The following is a 13,368-nucleotide window of genomic DNA, read 5'->3' on the forward strand; positions in this document are numbered from 1 at the left end:
GCACTGGAAGGACTCCTGGAAGCTGTGTCCTTCCACAACCATACTCCACATTCCAATTTACTTTTGCCTAGTTCTTCCAAACAGCAGGCAAGTCTGTAAACCTACTCCGGGGCTGCTTCACCTTAGACTGCAGGGAGCAGGGAGAAGACTCACACAACAGAACGTCCTTTGGTATTAAAAGACAAATAGTTCCCTGCACATACAAAAATAAATGTCAGAGTTGAGTTTAACCTAGCTGCCTCCTCCTCTGTTACATCAGAGGAGGACGCTGTGGCCCTCATACCCTACTTGTGGTCTTTCCAGAGGCTGACTTCTGCTGGAAACAGAATCAGTGGCTAGATGGCCCTTTGGTCTGCTCCAACAGGGCAGGTCCCATTTAGCCTTTATGAAGCTCACTTGATAACCTTTAGCAAGACACTGCCTCTGAGCATGATGTACTGCACTGCACTACACTGCCGTTATGATGAAAGGGGAAAAAATGTGGCTTTCCCCCAACCCAACCTAGTGCTCTCCAAATGTTTTCAGTTACAACTCCCATCAGAGTGGCAGATGTTTTGGATCACGACTTCCACCCACAGGTCCAAGGAGGAAGGTAAATGGATAGCCAAACAGTGTACAGAATGCTGGCAATTACTTGTTACATATGATAGCAACATTTCAAGAATGTGAGCATGTGCATTCACACACAGAGAGAGAGATCTGGCCCAGCATTCTGCTCTCACCATGGCCAACAATTTGCTTTTGAGATGCTCACAAGCAGGACCTGAGTGCAACAGCCCTCTCTGCACTTGCTGTTCCCAGCTGCCTGTACGATGTCACTGGCTAAAGGAGAGAATGGCATGGAGACCAGCCGGAGGAGGCTTGGTGTACCAACATAATAACATCCAGATCAGATTTGCTCATTGGTTCAGTAACAACGAGATCTGCTGTTGCTTCCAATAATGTAATATAATAAGATAATTAATATGTATTTCTTCTTCCACACCTTGGCTCATGGGGGGGGGGGTTAAGATTTTGTTAGTGGGGGCAGAACCGATGTTACTGGTCAGTTAGTTAAATATTTCTATTGTTTTGCTTGATGGGGAGGCAGCTGCCCCCCCTTGCCCCCTTGGCTATGTCCAAGCGGGCTTAACCCTATTCTTGACTGTACAGAAGCTGGACACTGCACAGAAGCTGTGTTGTCTGCTAGAAGTATTCAAGCATCCACTCCACCCCCCACTCCACCTCTGGTAAAGCTGAATGTATAAAATGACCCTAAAAATCTACAGATCTGATAGGCAGTGAAACCCTGCAAGTTGGAACTAGAGGCTCTGAGTTTGTCCTGATCGGAGTGACTGGCACAATATGACTGATGCTTTCTTATCCTTGAGAAAAATGAGATGTCATTGGGTGGACCAAACCTGTCAATGGGAAAAGTGGCAAAAGTGTATTGAACCCCCACCCACTCCTGGGGACATTGCAAAACAGCATCTAAAGTTGCCATAAAGGAGGCTTTTCTGTGTGTGTGTGTGTGTGTGTGTGTGTGTGTGTGTGTGTGTGTGGTGTTGTTAGGATTTGGGCTGCGTCTCCATTTGGCCACTAGGTGGCTCCTTGCAGGCTGATGGAGAGAGAGGGAGGGAGGGAGGGAGAGAGAGAGAGAAGAGAGAGAGAGAAGACTCCACGCTGCTGAAATTGAAGAGAGCGAGCGAGCGAGGAGGGGAGCGCAAAAAAGGCTGGGGAACCTTTCAGCTGCGCTAGGGCTCTTGCCTCAACACAAGTAGACTGAGAGGGAAATAGGAGGCAAGCAGGGGGCTTGGAGGAGATTTGCCACCGGCCGCGTGAGTCGTCTGACTCCCCCCGCCTCATCATTTACCTGATTCCTCCCGCCCCCATCTCCCCGCCCCCAGCTTTGCTTCTTGCCGGCTTCTTTCTCCTTCTACGAAGAGGAGACGGGTGGGGGGCTGAAGAGGACAGCCTGGGGGCCAGACAGCCCAGCCGTCGGTGGATTCGAGAGCCAAGGCGGTCTCTGGACTGGGGCCGTTTCCCTTCCCTTTGGGTTGCTGCTGCTCTTCCCAGCCTGGGTAAGTCCGGCGTTACTTGTTTCTTTGCACTGCGCGGCTTGGCTTGTTTCAGCACCAAGGAGAGCGACGCAATGGGCCGCCTGCCGCTCTCACCCCTTCTTCCTCTTCGGATACTGGGAAGCGAGCTCACCTCTTTCTCTGTGCATTGAATGAGAGGCAGCTCTGCGTGCCTCTCTGCGCTTGTTCCTATAGGCAGGTGGGGTGTGCAATAATGCATAGGTGCGCGGTCGGGTCTCCTTGCTGTGCAGGAGAGCACATCTTGTTAACTCTTTCCTGGTTTCGAGGTTGGTTTCGAGGAGCCGAAGAGGAGCCTGGAGGTGGAGGTTGATGGGTGTGCGCGCCTGTGGTTGGCTCCTCGCTTTTCTGTACTGCCCTGCAGATGAAGCAGGATGGGCGAGGGGCCAGGTTTTCATAACTGCCAGCTTGTGGGTGCTGGCAGAGGTCCCTAGAAGATATTAATAGGGTTTGCAGTTGCTGGGTACCCCTCTTGGGGTACAGATGGCGGTGGGTGGAGTGGGGAGTGATAGGGCACAAGTTAATGATGAGCAGCTGTGGGGGGGGGGGGGTTCCCCCAGGAAATCTGATGCTGCTGCACTTTTGTGTCCAGACTTGTTAAAATGAGGTTAAAGAGAGTCAACTCACTCCCAGTGCCTGCAGCGAAAGGAGAAAGTAGTGGGAGAAATGTCATTTTTTGCATGCTAAATGGGCAAGAGAGTCCCTGGGAAGATGAAGCTGTCATAGCCAAGCTCCTTTATTGCTTCTGTTTCAAACCCCATTGTTCCAACTAGCTTTTACTTCTTCTTTTTGCCCCTTTGCTACCATAAGCCACCTTGTTTTATTCTCCTTCCCTTTTCTCCATGTATTCATCACTTGCCCCTGTGTTTTGCCACTACATTGGCTGATAATAGGTAGCACTTCTTTATCCTGATCTGAGGCAGGATCCCAACTGCAGCTGTGTCTCAGGCTTGTCGTGACACAGAAGAGCATTTTTTTACTTGAAACTGCTACCCCACCCCCACTGCCTGTCCCAAACTGCCTTTACAATGCCTTCCGGTTTCAGAACCAGTGGCATGGGGGGAGGGATCTATTCAAGAAAAGAAAAACTACAAGTCCTTTGGGCTTGTGAAAGTAGTTTCATGGTTCTCTGGAAGCTGGTTCCAGTGGCCCTGTTGGCTATTGCCACTTCCAGTGACAGTGAGTTCCACAAATCAACTTGTGTTCCTTGGAAACTTCCTCCCTTTTGGCTCATTTGAACTTGTTTGATTTCACTGCATCAGAAGGTATTAGGCAAAATCCAGAGCTGGTTTTCCTTTTACTATTCATTATTTTTTATATGTTAGTCCCTCTCCCCATAGCTGTCCTGTCCTTTTTAGTCTATTCCTATAAGAAAGGACTCCACATCCCTGATCAATATCTATCTCCGCACCTCTTCCAGTTGTATTAAGTCTTTTCCCTAAACAAGGTGATCAGAATTACAAATGATGGTGAAGGTAACATTGATTTGTATAAAAACATTACTTGTTAGATTATTTTATATCTGTGTCCTAAACACCCATCACATTGTTTGTCACTATGTTTTTTGCGTTGATGTTGATCTTTTAGACCTCTGAAATAATACAAAGAATTCAGATCCTGAGTTGTTCTTAGAATTCTGTTCATCTGGCTTAATATATTGGTAAATAACAGGCTTCTGAGATGCACAGTGCCTGTGTTCAAGCAGCAGCAACCTAGATGCTGCATCCAGAAACTTGCAGGTTGAAAGAAAAGTTATTTGGAAATCAGAAACTTGATACTTCTATCAATGCCGTTGGTCTAATGTGACACCCTCTGAGTTATTCTGTCTTTCATAACGGACACTGCTATTGTGCCATGTGCTTCCACTGTGGTTACAGAATCCAACAGAGTGCGATGCCCACTGAGGTCACTTTGCCAATGGGCAATGCTGCATTTTATCAATATTTATTGTGAGCTCTTAAATGGGTCTCCTCTATTTTAGAGATTGCTGCAATTCCTCAATGCTCTGAAATTTAGACTCTATAAATGATCCCATTGTACATTTGTGCAGGCCGTTGATACAAAGAGGGCAGAATCGCAAGGCTATGTTAGTCTGTTGCAGCAAAAGGAACAGAGACTTGGAGTGCCTTAAAGATGAACACAAAAGCATTCAGAGGCAAGAGTCTTCACCACAGAAGGCATATAAAGCATGGCTATGGTCCAAAGCACCAATTCATACACAATTAAGGATTGTGTGCATTCATTAGGACTAGACTCTTCTTCTTTGGTGCAGCATTCTACCCACCACTTTCTCTGCTTTCGAAACTCTCCTGAGTATCTGAAAGAGTGGGAATAGTTAACGTAAAAATAAATGTTACAGCAATACCCTAAAAACTTATGGGAACCAGAATTGATCTAGCAGAGTCAAGTTTTGCAATAGAGGAGAAGCTGCCCTTTTCTGAGGGGATCTTGGAAACAAACACACATAGTTAGCTGTGTTGTCGTCTTAAGTATTAAGTCAAAAGCTGTGACAGAAAATTGAAAACAAGGTACTCCAAAGGATTGTCACAAATGCATTTTGAAAGATCGTCAACTTTCGTGCAGCTGTATTGATGCCGTAGCATTCAGATTGTGTTCCAGGAAACTGGGGCTGTAAACAGCAGCTTGCAGTGTCCCAAATACTTTTTCTTTGAGGTGCTGTGCAATGTAAGGTGTTGTTGGATATATTGGTGTTAATTTTTCTGCTTTGCAGAAATATTTTGAACTGTATTGGTACATCTCCCTCCACCCTTTCCAGTCTTCCTTATTGCTTGCCCTTCCTTATTATATGTCATTTCTATTATCTGTGTGTGTGTGCACACGCACGCAAGCCCATGCGCTTTTGGGGGAAAAAACCCTTTGTTGGCTGCATTGCTTTATATAAGGGGAAATGGGGAGACAGGCATGGTACATGTCATCTACGTACACTTGGCAGGTAGCACTACATGCAATTTTCTGAAAAGTTATCTAATATAACTATTATATATTTGAGTTGTGTTATTTGTGTGTGTGTATGTGTGTGTGCGTGTGTGTAGGGTTTTAATATCTGTGAGCTATTTTGAGCCTCAGGTTTTAGCTGGAAGGTGTGTGTGGGGGGGGGGGTTAAAAATGTAATTATTAAATAAGCATCAGGGCCACTAGGATATTCTTGCATTTCAGGGGGTTGGACTAGATGACCCTTGGGAACCCTTCTAGCTCTACAATTCTATGAGTGGCTGACAGCAGCCAATCTCCCTCTGCAATGTGCAACTTCAGGGAAGAGCTGGATTTGGTCTGGGATTGCATTCTCAATTCATACATGGCAACTGAAGCTCAACATTCCTGACTTAGCATACCACATGAATTGAAGGGGCACTGCAGAACATGTCCCATAATATTCTGCAATTCATGAGGACCCCATGGCATGGCAGACATGTAGAGGTTCCTTGGTATATAAAGGATAACATAAATGTTGGAGAATTACTGTCATCATGTATATACAGTGTGTGAGAGAGAAAGAGAGAGGGAGAGAGAGAATAATGGTTCAGAATTTTTTATAGTGGTAAATTTTGCAATATTCTAATTTCTTAGGTAAGTAGAAAAAAATGCAGAAACTTTCACAAATACAGTTCAACATGATATAGTAATCTGATGCTTTACTAAAATGGTTGCTCTAATCAGTAACATCTTCTGAGTCATTTTGAGTTCTCTTTTCTTTAATATGGGGGAAGTAGATATTGTAGCTGTAGTGGAAATTGCTAGGACATAACCCAGTGAGTTGTAAGCAAAGTTGAGGATCATTTTACAGTGTGCATCATGTTGGCTTTCTCTCATGAGACCATTGCATAACAGTTACCTCCACCACAGAGTGTGGTCATGACATACTTGTTAAGAGGCAGGTACACTGGTGTAAGCGTTCCGTGTTTTTCCTCTTTGATATCCTGGCTTTCCAATAAGAGACTGAAAGGCACACCCCCAAGTTTTTCCTTCCTGGGGAAAAAGAACCCAGAAAATAGTGTGAGAAGAAAGATCGTTCCTAAGGGGCTGACTCAATTTCTATTAGCTAAAGTAAAAGGCTTTTCACTTTTGCTGGCTTTGGCTGCAGATTCTTGTTGATGGGAAAATAGGCCTGCCTAAAGAAGTGAAGGTCTGGGGGATTCTGTGTTACAAATGACTTAAACACACACACACACACACACACACACACACCACACACACACACAAGCTGATTATACTCGTGGCAGCAGTATCTGAATGTAATGCATTTCCCAGAAAAATAATAATGTTGACACAATATGCTATGTATGTGCTTTTCCTCTCATTTTTAAAAACTGTGTGTGTGTGTGTGTGTGTGTGTGTGTGTATAGGGAATTGCTTATATTTGCACTTGACTTCCACACCAACAGGCCAGCAACAATATCATATCCTCAGTGCTTGGAACAGCAGAAGCACCTTCTCCCCTTAGTTGGTAGCTGCGCTTTCTCTTCACATCTAGACAGAAATCTCTCCAAAGCTCAACCCCATTTCCCTCTTCCAGATTCCATTAATAGCAAACATTACGGATACCCTGCATAGAAATTACTTCCATATGTGTGCAGAAGCCTGTTGCACGTTATGTTTACATAGGAATCTATTTTTCCATTTGTACACACTGTGGGAATCTGCAACTAGCTATTGATTCCCAGTGCATGGATGCTGCTGCATCTGCACCCAGCAAGAAAGAAGCATCAACAAATAATCACTACGTGTGGTTTGCATGGGGGTTCCAAAATGGAACAGCAATCTGGACAAGAAATGCCATGTTTGAATCAGCCCTTGGACCCAGGACAAGAGGGAAGGGAGAAAGATGCTTATCTCCATGGGGCTTGGCACCCCTCAAAAAATCATTCTGTGATTATCATCATCGTCGTCATTTTATTTGCAGTTAGAACAATGCTCAAGGCGGCTCACAACACGGCAAGATTTACATAATTACCAAGATAACAAAAGTCATGTTCATCTGTAGCCATAAGTTCAGTTTCAACATTGTGGCTTTTGGGTGCGGGTAGGGATGCAGATTGGCAAACTGTAATGGTACCACTTGGGGCCTGTTCAGAGACATTAATTATTGTTGAGAAATTTCAATTCATTAACGGTTTGGGGCTCTTGGGTGCCCTTCATTTTATGTAGTCCTCTTCTAAATACAGCAATTGCATCCTGTTGGCAGTGAGTTCCACATGAAATAATTACAATCTTTTCAAACCTAATGAACCAGGGTGTGGGCTTCAAGTTCCCTACTTTATCTGATAGAGTAAATACTGTTTGCATATTCAACTTCTTTTCCAAATCTTGCTTTGGCATATACACCTCACTCCACCATATGGCTTCGTTCATGCTATTGGCTCCTTCAGGTGATAACAAGGTTACAGAATACTATATTATCCTTGATGTGAGTGTAAAAACAGGCCATTCCCAGATGACATGCAGAACTTGCTGGGATCCAGGCATCTTTCAAACTCTGAATCAAGTCATTTAACATTCTGATTTCAGTGCCCCTTCAGCCTGGACCCTAACCACCGTGATGCGGTTAGAACAGCTTTCCCCAACCTGCTACCCTCCAGGTGCTTTGGGCTACAATTCCCATCAACCCCAGGCCAACATGGGAATTGTAGTCAAAAATATCTGGAGAGCACCAAGTAGAGAGACTATGGGTACACAAATAGCCATAAAGCATATTCATATACTTTTTGGTCAGTGTTTCTTTTGGTGTTTTGCAATTGCCTTTTGCTAGAGCAGTTATGAGCCACCTTACATTTTCCAATGTGTTCTGAAACCGAGAGTGTCTCCTTTGGGAATCTCCTATTGGGGAGGGCCTTACGACAATTTGGGACAGCTCTTGTGTAGCTGTTCCCAGCCTGCCCACACTTCCACGGAGAGTGACCTGAAAACTACCTGAGCCATTTGGTGTTCTGAAGTACCTCAAAGATAATCAACCCAGAGTGCCTTGTCCCCCACCTCCCTGCTACCAAACAATTAGAAATGTAGCCATGAATTTGTCGGCATAGCTCAAAGGAAGGATGCCTCTGGGCATACACTGAGTGCAATATAACAAACTAAGCTTGAGCAACCTGTGCTACTAGACTTCCCATATATCAATAAGCTCACAGGATTTTATTTTTTTAAGGATTGTGGTGTGCATTGAAAGAGGAGGGATGAAATAAACTGCTACAGAGCTATAGAAGACAAGCCCCTCACGTGGGTTCAGTTGGCAAGGGCCCACTTGCTTTGCAAGTGTCTATGCTCATGGATGTATAGACACTTGCAAAGTGACTTCTACAAAAGTGCTTTTAGAAAACCTCGAATTGCAGCACTTCGGAGGGAGCTGTGCATACACAGCCTGTATAGGTACATGAGAATTTCCTTGCTGGATCAGATGGAAAGTCCAGCTTCCCACTTCTGACAGCAGCCCATCGGATACTTCTGGAAGTTTACAAGCAGAACATGAAAGCAACAACTCTCTCTCTCCACCTCTCCCCTCTATATGCTTCTCTCCCCTGTTGGCAGTGGCGTAGGAAGGGTGTGTGGTGGGTCGCCCTGGGTGTCATCACTGAGGGGGGTGACCACAGGGCCTGGCCTGCAGCGCCCGAGCCACACGTCTCTCCTGGGGAGTGACACAGTGGCTCTGGCACCTGCAGCTTCCGCGCTGCCTGAAACGGCAACGTCAGGCTTGCAGACTCTATGGAGGTTCTGTGCAGCGTGCTCTGCTCCGTCTTGCCCTGCCCCATGGGTGGCTTGCCCTGCCCCTGGGTGCAGGGCATTTGCACCGACCCAGGCAGCTGAGCAGCTAGCTACACCACTAGCTGTTGGTTGTCCCTAGCAGCAGGTACTCTGTGGTAGATGGTCTCTACACTCACAGGGACCATTACTACTGCTCTGCAATCAAACCTATTTCATGCAGATCACCTAATGGTTGCTCAACGGTGACCATTTCAGCTGCAATGAACCTGCCTTTGAGCTGGTGAAATCTGCGTCTGGGATGTTCAAGGGCCACTTCACACCTGACATTTTGCCACATTAGGTAGAATCATTTCTCTGTGCCCATCTCTATGGCTGCTGTGTCTCAGAATCATGCCAGAATCTGCTTCACTGCCGTTACAAATTATGGGGAGCTGCTCGTTGCAGCTGTAATCCATGTAATCACGGCAAAAGAAATGCTTGTGTGATTTTCATGCATGACAGTGTGAAATTAATTTGGACAGGAAAGTTGTCATGTGTGAAGAGGCTGAAACTTTCCTTAATCAGTCCTTCACACCAAGCAGCCTGCTCTGTGCATTTGTGTCAATTCTTTCCTCAATTGCCAAAGGAAAATGCAACAAGCAAATACAGAGGGAGGTATAATTAGGGGAATATAAATGTGCAAGGCTTTGAGCATGTTATGTAAGCAAATACAAAGGCTTCTCATAAATTCAGTGGCAGGAGCAGCTGGTTCATTCATAAAGCTGCCCAAGCAGAAGAGAGATAAACTCCAGCATGTGGCAACTGAGGCAATCAGCGACAGATCTTACCCTCTGATCTCAACTTCTTGCTCACACTCTTTTCAGCTGTGCTTGGAAGAAATTAAGTCCAGCATTTTCTGCTTCTATGGAATATGAGCTGATGGCTTACTGAGGTTGTCAACCTGTTTCTGAGCTGTACCACTTCAGACTGCGACAAAGCAACAAAACCCTGCCCCCAGAAAATGAGCGTTATCAGGGAGAATACTAAACTAGAAAACTCAGTGCTTGTGAAAAATGTGCAGGATTTAAAAAGAAAAACGCAATAGCATTCCATTACACAAACCACCACTTGCACTTTAAATTGGTGTAGCCAGGATACAGGTTGACTAGCTAAGTAAGAATGAGAGGCCAAGAAATAGAAGCTTTTCCTACTGCATGTTATCAGGCAACATTCTAGATCTGCCTTGGGTTCCTCTAGGGCATCCACAAAACCTTTTTTCATATGGGAAGGATTGCTGAGACTTGTTTTCATTCCAAATATGGGTGGCTGGTATCATCAAAAGTTTTTTTAAAAATATATATATATAATTTTTATTGATTTCTTTTTAACACAATATTTCAACATGCCAATAATAAAGCAAATAACGTCTTTGCTCTACTGAGCTCGTGACTTCCCTCCATCCCTTCAATGGTTTTTTTTTTTAATTTTCCAGTCTTTGTATCACACTTTATATCCTCTCCTTCTGATCTTTATGTCCTTATAGTCAACTCTGTCTCGTTGGTCTAGAAAGTTTTAGAGATGCCAGGTGCTAGAAACTGCAACACTCGTACCTGTTCTGAGGAGCTGGTAAAATTGGGCCTTTTCTAGTTCAGACACTGGAGAAATGGGACCCTGGAAATTGGTCAGTCTGATTTCTGGAGCAGCATTCTGGAGTATGAATGTGTAATTAATATTTTTACAGATCCTGATTTAGGTAATATGCAATCATGGGAGTGGGCAGCAAATAAGTCTTTGCCTATGCTAATCCTTTTCTAAATCTCATTAGAACAATTTGGAAAAGTAAATGAATGTCGCACTTACAAAAAAAAAACACTTTAACCTGCTTGCCTTAATAAATATACTATATAGACTTCAGTTCAACACAGAGTTTAGCATGCTTATGGTCTTTGAAATTAATTGGCAACTGCACCTATTTTGGATGGGGACAATTGGCTACTCTTCCACAATATAATACCAACTCTATGCAAATATGTGTGCAAACATACTGTGATTTCCAGAGTAGAATGCAAAAATAAAAAGGGGAAATAAAGGTGGAAGACATAAGTAAGGCATCATTAGTCTTTCGCTCCCCTCCTTGCATGGTGACAACATAATGTGCACATACCAACATTCCAGCTTACTATCAAGTCTCAAAAACAGGAAATCAGACTGCAGTTGCAGGAATTAATCTGGTTCTGGCAGATTCATATTGAATTAGATTATGATGAGTTCACCCGTCTCTAAAAAGTTATCAATACTATGTCTGCTGGTCAACTTGAACTTTGCTTCTTTCTGTAAACATTCAGCAAACAGCATTTTTCAGCTCTTCTTATCTTGGAGACCTGGAGCACCTTTTCACTGGGGCTGCTACCAACTTGCTTTATCTATTTGCTGCTGGTGCTCCACCAACCCAACAAATTGCAAGGTCATGTCTGTGCTTCAGTGGTCAGCAGGCATGAGCGAGGGGATGCACCTGCAAGGATGCTAGATATATTTGATCCCATCCCTCTTTGTAACAATTCAGTCTGTGGGGCACTGCAAAACATGGGTTTTTTTCCTGCAACATGGTGCAACAAACAAAAGAAAAAAAGAAAAAGCCCTGCAAAACTTTGGCACAGGTTTGGAGAGTATCCCAAATTTTGGGGTTCGTAGTTAATTTTCCTGCCTCCAGCCAAGAACTGAAAATGTTTAAAGTTTAAAGTACAGAACTAGATAATTTTTAGCTTCAATTTAATTTTTAATTTAATTTTAATTTAATTTTTAGCTTCAATGGATAATTTTTAGCTTCAAAAGTCCTGAGTGGTGGCAAAATGAAATCTGGTGGTTATTGGCAGAGCCTAGTAGAATCTGGATTTTACTGGCATTCATTACTTGATAGGACATAATGTAACTGAGAAGGGGTGACAAAATCATAGAATCATAGAGTTGGAAGAGACCACAAGGGCCATTGAGTCCAACCCCCTGCCAAGCAGGAAACACCATCAGCAAATTCCACTGTCGAACAGCTCTTACTGTCAGGAAGTTCTTCCTAATGTTTAGGTGGAATCTTCTTTCTTGTAGTTTGGATCCATTGCTCCGTGTTCACTTCTCTGGAGCAGCAGAAAACAACCTTTCTCCAGGCATCACTGCCTTTCTATTTCTTTCTCTCTCCATTTGGGAAGGCGATTGAAGTTGACACCAAAGATGACAGTCAGCGGCAGGGTGGATTTGGTTTAAAGCAAATCGATTTAAATCACGATTTAAATCACTAGTCAGTAAGACTTGACTTAAATCAATAGTCAGTAAGACCTGATTTAAATCATTTTTTTTTACAGAAAGACTCATTCTTGCTGGTATAATAATAATATTTACAACCAGACAAAAGTTTGATTTTTGGAATAATAAATTTTCAGAGTAGTTTTTACAGTTATATCAAAAATTACTGATTTGGTTATACTATTAGAAATACATAGACAGATAATTATGAAATTATTGTGAGCTTTAATAAGTTAACTGTTTATATTAGAAACCTTTTCTGCTGTACTTTATTGGAAGGAGAAAAATAATCATTTCCTTTATTTAACTAAAGCAATAACGTTATACCATATGTATCCATGTTTGTTAACTGATGTGGTTAAACTTAAAAAAACAACAACCCTTAGACTGAGTTTTAGCACACATGAAAAACTTAAAACAAATCGTTATTTCCTGATGAATAGCCTTTGGACTATAATGTAACCTCCAAAAGCATTTTATTTTAAAAATCCCATTTAAATAAAATAAAATCCGATTTAAATTTTTAAAAATCCATTTAAAAAAAAATCATTGATTTTTATCCACCCTGGTCAGTAGCAACAGTTTGACCTTCTCTCAGAGCATGACATTCTAGTTAGGCCTCAGGACACTCCTCTCAGTAATTATATAGTCTATGGCTTACCTTTGGACAAGAGGAATACCTGGCTTGAGCATAGCATTTAAAAAGTAATCCCCAAAGTTTCAGATAACAATTTTATTTGACCTTTATTTAAAGACCATTTCAAATGATTGCGGCTCCTGCCTTTAGATGGATCCCACAGAAAGGAAATCCAAGGCTGCATACGTACTATGCCTTCAAGCACGTTCAAAGCACATTTTGGCCCTCACAGAATTCTGGGCACTGCAGCCGGTCAAGAATTGCTGGGAACTGAAACTCAGTGAGGGGTAAACTACAGTGCCCAGAATTATCATTATCATTATTATTATGTTATGTTTTATTAAAAGATTTCCATAAGTAACAAAAGTACATTCAGTGTCTTTCTTTTCAAATCATAGAATCTTTCCTACAGGTCCATTACAGTCAATTTGTGACATTTTTGTTGTAATAATAAATAAAATTTTATTTATATCCCACCCTCCCCAGCCGAAGCTGGGCTCAGGGCGGCTAACAACAATCAAAATAGTTCAACATTCTAAAAACATTCATTATAAAATTAATTAAAATCAAATTAATGGCAACCATCAAGCAAAATTCTGTGCAGGTTGCCAGAGGAGGGGGGTCAGGCTGTCCAAAGGCCTGGTGGAACAGCTCTGTCTTGCAGGCCCT

General features: G+C 43.0%; 1 protein-coding gene across 2 annotated transcripts in view; it reads left to right on the forward strand.

Moving 5' to 3' along the window:
• Positions 1-1,645: 1,645 nt before the first annotated feature.
• Positions 1,646-13,368, forward strand: part of TNR (tenascin R) — a 375,058-nt gene continuing 363,335 nt past the window's right edge. For both annotated transcript variants that reach the window (XM_081915027.1, XM_081915029.1), the window contains exon 1: positions 1,646-2,060. The gene's annotated coding sequence lies outside the window, so the exon portion shown is untranslated. The remainder of the gene's footprint in view (positions 2,061-13,368) is intronic.

This window comes from Podarcis melisellensis (assembly GCF_964234715.1).
Source record: "Podarcis melisellensis genome assembly, chromosome: 6".
Taxonomy (NCBI): domain Eukaryota; kingdom Metazoa; phylum Chordata; class Lepidosauria; order Squamata; family Lacertidae; genus Podarcis; species Podarcis melisellensis.